The sequence below is a fragment of the Triticum dicoccoides genome, chromosome 3B (genome assembly GCF_002162155.2).
Source record: "Triticum dicoccoides isolate Atlit2015 ecotype Zavitan chromosome 3B, WEW_v2.0, whole genome shotgun sequence".
NCBI lineage: Eukaryota > Viridiplantae > Streptophyta > Magnoliopsida > Poales > Poaceae > Triticum > Triticum dicoccoides.
The window spans coordinates 32,877,857-32,885,290 of NC_041385.1; positions in this window are offsets into that span (position 1 = coordinate 32,877,857).

Here is a 7,434-nt window from a genome sequence, read left to right on the forward strand (position 1 = left end):
TGTTTCAGTTCACTATAGTTTGTTTTTCATTCGCTCTGCTACTGGATTCTGAGGGATTTAAGTTTTCCGAAAAAAAAATTAAAACTCCCATTCACCCCCCCCCTCTGGTAGTCATACTTCATTCCTAAACAAAGGCTTGCCATTTCTTTAATTAAGACATAAATATTAAGAGCAATCACAACATAGGGAAAGAACATCACTCTCACCGGATCCTTGAGATCATTGTTCATTACAGAACCCACGAGCTCTTAGCGCTCGCAGCACCCACAAACTTATTTTCAGTTAGCACACCAAATAGGTTGTAATTCTTAATAAGAAAAGTTGCATGGTAGTGACATATTTGGATTCTGACATTTGATGGACAAGTCATATACCGCTAAATGAACAGTGCTAGAGAACAGGAAATAAATCTAAAAAATATGTGAGAACCCATGATAAGTTTAGGACTGGTCGGCCGGTTCCAGTCCAAGAAACCTAACCATCTAAGTTGTGCTTAGTCTGCCATGCATGGCTCTCTTTGTTGGCTTGCTTTTAAGGCCTACAGTTGTATGCAGCCACATGAGTAAGGATAAAAATTCCCCAAAATTCATGCGAGTCCACCTATGTGATTTCAGATGTTTGTTTGTACATTCTTGGAAGCCCGCCACATGAGTAAGGATAAAATTCCCCAAAATTCATGCGAGTCCACCTATGTGATTGCAGATGTTTGTTCGTACATTCTTGGAAGCCCGCCAAAATTAGTCCTTATGAAGTTCTGTAATTTGTACAAACCAAATCATATGTTTTTAGAAAGACAGTTAGTATTTTTTTCTGAAGATCATCAGTTCACTGAAAGCCGTAGAAATTTTGAAGGTCCAACCCTCGTAATAAGTTTGTGAAACCCAATGGAGTTTTGAGCATATTGTGGACATCCCAATTCGGCCATACGAAAGTAAGCATGGGTTGTGAAAATACTACTGGCGGTGTGGATACTCTTGCCTGCGATAGACTCCTATACTGGTGCATGAAAAAACATCTACGAATACCGGCAAGCTAAAAAACAATATTAGCTTGTTTGATGGATTGTATGGCTGTGACTTGTGAGTAATCAAATAACAACAGAAGTAAAAAAATATTCACAAGTGGCCCAGTCCTTAATTGTACTAAGGACAACACGGTGGTGATTCTTACAAAGACAAGATAGCTCTGGAGGACGTTGTGATATATAATTGATAATTGAAAGTTCCGTAGAATAGATGAATCCATTGGCTCACTGCCGGTGATCAAGGGGATGAAGGCTTTTCCATGGTTGCCTTGCGAGAGGGGAAAGAAATATGTGGAACGTCACAGACACATACACACAAGTTGACCCAATTGCAACAAATAACACTACATGAATCTTAAGTTTGTTCTAGCTTCGATCATACACACATAACAACTATGAGGATATATATTATGAGGGTGTAAATGAACCATATGTTAATCTCCACACCATTACTCCTAGTCCATATGTTTCTTGAAGATATCTTCCAAAATAGTGTAATGATTGTTTTTAAGAAAATTGGCGAAATATTCACTCTTTGGTATGATTAAATCTTCACATTTACTATGCTCAATAGAATTACGCTGCCCACTGAGCTTTGGCCTCTCGTGTCGTCTTCCACCTATGAGGGTAGATGTAGTGTTTTGGTCGCTCCCCTATTAGCGCATTGGTGTCAAGGACGAGGGTTGGTTGCCATGGAGGCCACAACAATTGGTGTGATGGAACGTACGCATGCGTCCATACTTCCCTCTTTCATGTGTTCTCATTCAATCGATCAGTCACGCCACTCTCTCCTATCTCCAAAATTCACCATTGTCACATCTAGTTTCAGCCATCATCGCTGCTAATCGGTGACACCGTTCATTATCCTGGATGCATCTTGATGTCCTTCAGATATTCCCTACTCCCTCTTACATTCCACCTCTCAGCACGTGCCCCCGTGGGGAACCCAACTCGCACCTCAGTTTACATGTGTGGCATTTCAAAGGCCATTGGCATCACGTTCATTGACTTGTCTGATCTCTAGTCTCGCACGGTGTCATGCAAACATAAGTGGGCTCCTGTTGTATTTGTTAGGGATAACAATAATAAATTAGATATAGAACTTTTTTTATAACAACCGATGAAGAAATTTTGATGTATCAACTTTTTTTGAAACAGTGGTGTATCCACTTTTTAAAATAACAAAAATGTATGTCCCATTTCTGCTAATCAACTATATACTAAATCAATTCATTTTAGTTGTACATTTAGATTATAATTGTATAGATCAAATTAGGATTCAGCACAGTGAATTAAAAAAAGGTTTCATTTGCTACAAGAAAGCGCTCTATAATGTCTTAGCTATTAAAGAAATGTTGTCCCTTTTTCATAAATCTTGCTGTGAATGCCATTAAATTCATATTAGGATGTGAATTTAGCACGTTAAAAATAACATATGTTTTTTCATTACAGAACCCGCAAGTTCTTAGCGCCCGCAGCACCCACAAACTTATTTTAGCTAGCAGGCCAAGTAGACTGTAATTCTTAGTAAGAAAAGTTGCATTGGTAGTGATATATTTGGATTCTGACATTTGGGACCCACGAGGAAAAAGGCTATCCAAGGCGGTGTCGACTCGATAGTAAACATTGAAAAACTTGGTTTTAAAATTACTGTAAATCCAAAACTCGCCTGAAAATCATGAAACTTGGCATGGTATTATGACATGGCAGCAACATGTTGTGGTAAAAAATTAGTCCAATTTGAGACAAGTTTTGGTATAAACTTCTTACAAACCGAAGCTTCTCTCAAAAAGCCTCATGGTTTCGAGAGGGAACTTGTCACCTATGTGTGCAATATGCTGCCTCTTCCCACCTTGATTTACTTTACAGAGGCAACATCCAACTGTAGGAGCATCGTCCTAAAAATATGAATTTATTCAGGGTTCGTTTTGCCTTTTTATACATTATATGAATTTTCTAGGCATTTTGGAACATACTTTGGTGCGTGCAAAGGCCATGTGTGTACTAGCCACCTATGTAATTGGATGTTTAATCTATTTATGAAATCAAGTCCTTATAAGTTGTAAGTACATATGCTGTTGATCTGTGTGCAATGACATCGCACACGGACCATACCAGGAAACCTGTCGGTGATGATGTCATCAATCACTGACAATTGTATACTAGCAAGCGTTTGCTCGAAACACACACGTCTTATTAGCAGCAATCGTCTGTGTTATTATCGATCTTCGCACACATTTCTGATTACGGACCTGTTTGCCGCGTATCACACACATCTTGTTAAGTTGAACCGTTTCTGTTCTCTTAGCTGAACGCAAACAGTTCATCGAAATGAACTGTATGCCCTCTATCGCACACACCTTGATCTGGATGACCATTTCTACTGTGTTGCCTAATCAAAAACAGTTCATCCGAGTGAACTGTATGCCGTATATGGCACACACCTTGATTTGGCTGACTGTTTATGTTGTCTTTGCTCATCACAAACAGTTCATCGGGGTAAACTGTATGCCGTATATCACACACACCTTCATCAGGCTGCCTGTTTATGTTGTTAAGCTCATCGGAAGTAGTTCATTCGAGTGAATTGTATGCCACACATCACATACACAACTATAATCTGAAACGTGTTTGTTGGTTATGCCATCACAAATGTTTTGTATCTTATTTGATTGTTTTATTACATCACCGTTTGCGATTAATGCATCACACACAGTTTCCTCGAAGGGTCACTGATTGTAGTGTCACGTTAGCAACATCTTGCAGTAGTGGAAGTTAGGATACATTACATATTATGCAAGAATAATTATGAATAAGTTTACAATAGTACCTAAAGTTTATGATTTGTCTATTATTCCAATGGATCTCACGAGGTTTTCGTTGAGTTTTGTGTACATAAGTTTTCTAGTTTTGGGTGAGATCATGATGGATGAAGGAATAAGGAGCAGCAATACCCTAAGCTTGGGGATGGCCGGGGCAGCCCATGGTAATATTCAAGGAAGACCGAAGCGTCTAAGCTTGGGGATACCCCAGATGGCATCCCACTACTAGGGAAATCCCTAGTAGTAGCACGGTGGTTTTCCGTAGTAGTAGCGCGGGTACATCATCATGATCATGTTGAGTTATTATATCCTTAGGTGGAAGAAACACGGATTAGATTAATGTGCCCAAAAGTTGGATTAGTAGGATGACTAAACCAACTTTTGGGCACATGAATCTATTCCATGTTTCTTCTACCCAATGATATAATAACTCAACATGATCATAATAACTCATCATTATATTCATATCAGAACTCATACACCATCATCATTATAATAACAACTCATCATCATAGTCATATAGGAACTAGCTCATCATTTTAGCACAAGGTAGCACATAACCATCATCATCATGATAACAACTCATCATCATAGTCATATAAGAACTAGCTCATCATTCTAGCACAATGTGTAGCACATATCTCGTCACCATCATGATGATAACAACTCATCATCATAGTCATATAAGAACTAGCTCATCATTCTAGCACAATGTAGCACATAACTACCTAAGACCTGCTACTCTCTCGAAGGTAAGATATCATAAAACAGGTAAACACCTGAATCTCCATTATGGAGAATACAGATGAACCTGTCTGCCATTTGTGGGTTGTGCTTGATGTTGCCGTCAAGTAGTTCTCTGCGATCATTCAAAACTTTTCTCCAGTTTTTGAATAAGAGGATGTCATCTCTTTTACAAATCATGCATGCACTGACATTACACATAGGCCAAATTGGTTATAAGCTAATAATGTTCATTTCACCTTTCATTTCCATAAGATGAGGCACACAATCCGCCGGGAGGTTCTTGTTGGAAATATGCCCTAGAGGCAATAATAAAACGGTTATTATTGTATTTCCTTGTTCATGATAATTGTCTATTATTCATGCTATAATTGTATTGACCGGAAACCGCAATACATGTGTGAATAAATAGACCACAACATGTCCCTAGTGAGCCTCTAGTTGACTAGCTCGTTGATCAACAGATGGTCATGCTTTCCTGACCATGGACATTGGATGTCGTTGATAACGGGATCACATCATTAGGAGAATGATGTGATGGACAAGACCCAATCCTGAGCCTAGCACAAGATCGTGTAGTTCATATGCTAAAGCTTTTCTAATGTCAAGTATCATTTCCTTAGACCATCAGATTGTGCAACTCCCGGATACCGTAGGAATGCTTTGGTGTGCCAAACGTCACAATGTAACTGGGTGGCTATAAAGGTGCACTACGGGTATGTCCGAAAGTGTCTGTTGGGTTGGCACGAATCGAGACTGGGATTTGTCACTCCGTGTGACGGAGAGGTATCTCTGGGCCCACTCGGTAGGACATCATCATAATGTGCACAATGTGACCAAGGAGTTGATCATGGGATGATGTGTTACGGAACGAGTAAAGAGACTTGCCAGTAACGAGATTGAACAAGGTATCGAGATACCGACGATCGAATCTCGGGCAAGTACTATACCGGTAGACAAAGGGAATTGAATACGGGATTGATTGAATCCTCGACATCGTGGTTCATCCGATGAGATCATCGTGGAACATGTGGGAGCCAACATGGGTATCCACATCCCACTGTTGGTTACTGACCGGAGAGTCGTCTCGGTCATGTCTGCATGTCTCTCGAACCCGTAGGGTCTACACACTTAAGGTTCAGTGACGCTAGGGTTGTAGAGATATTAGTATGCGGTAACCCGAAAGTTGTTCGGAGTCCCGGATGAGATCCCGGATGTCATGAGGTGTTCCGGAATGGTCCGAAGGTAAAGATTTGTATATAGGAAGTCCAGTTTCGGTCATCGGGAAAGTTTCGGGGTCACCGATATTGTACCGGGACCACCGGAAGGGTCCCGGGGCTCCACCGGGTAGGGCCTCCTATCCCGGAGGGCCACATGGGCTGAAGTGGGAAGGGAACCAGCCCCTGCTGGGCTGGTGCGCCTCCCTTGGGCCTCCCCCTGCGCCTAGGGTTGGAAACCCTAGGGGTGGGGGGAGCCCCACTTGGCTTGGGAGGCAAGTTTCCCCCCTTGGCCGCCCCCCTTGGAGATGGGATCTCCTAGGGCCGGAGCCCCCCTAGGGACCCTATATATAGTGGGGGGAAGGGAGGGCAGCTGAACCCTAGCCCCTGGCGCCTTCCTCTCCCTCCCGTGACACCTCTCCCTCTCACAGAGCTTGGCGAAGCCCTGGCGAGATCGCCGCTGCTTCTACCACCACGCCGTCGTGCTGCTGGATCTCCATCAACCTCTCCTTCCCCTTGCTGGATCAAGAAGGAGGAGACGTCTTCCCAACCGTACGTGTGTTGAACGCGGAGGTGCCGTCCGTTTGGCGCTAGGATCATCGGTGATTAGGATCACGACGAGTACGACTCCATCAACCCCGTTCTCTTGAACGCTTCCGCTTAGCGATCTACAAGGTATGTAGATGCACTCCCCTATCTCTCATTGCTAGTCTCTCCATAGATAGATCTTGGTGACTCGTAGGAAAATTTTGAATTTCTGCTACGTTCCCCAACAGTGGCATCATGAGCTAGGTCTATGCGTAGTTTCTATGCACGAGTAGAACACAAGTTGTTGTGGGCGTTGATTTTGTTCAATATGCTCATCGTTACTAGTCCAATCTTATTTCGACGGTATTGTGGGATGAAGCGGCCCGGACCGACCTTACACGTACACTTACGTGAGACAGGTTCCACCGACTGACATGCACTTGTTGCATAAGGTGGCTAGCGGGTGCCAGTCTCTCCCACTTTAGTCGGATCGGATTCGATGAAAAGGGTCCTTATGAAGGGTAAATAGCAATTGGCATATCACGTTCTGGTTTTTTTGCGTAGGTAAGAAACGTTCTTGCTAGAAACCCATAGCAGCCACGTAAAACATGCAAACAACAATTACAAGACGTCTATCTTGTTTTTGTAGGGTATGCTATGTGATGCAGCCAAAAGAATGTGATGAATGATATGTGATGTATGAGATTTATCATGTTCTTGTAATAGGAATCACGACTTGCATTTCGATGAGTATGACAACCGGCAGGAGCTATAGGAGTTGTCTTAATTTATTGTATGACCTGCGTGTCATTGAACAACGCCATGTAATTACTTTAATTTATTGCTAAACCGTTAGCCATAGTGGTAGAAGTAATAGTTGGCGAGACAACTTCATGGAGACACGATGATGGAGATCATGATGATGGAGATCATGGTGTCATGCCGGTGACGATGATGATCATGGAGCCCCAAAGATGGAGATCAAAAGGAGCAAAATGATATTGGCCATATCATGTCACTTTTTGATTGCATGTGATGTTTATCATGTTTATGCATCTTATTTGCTTAGAACGACGGTAGTAAATAAGATGATCCCTCA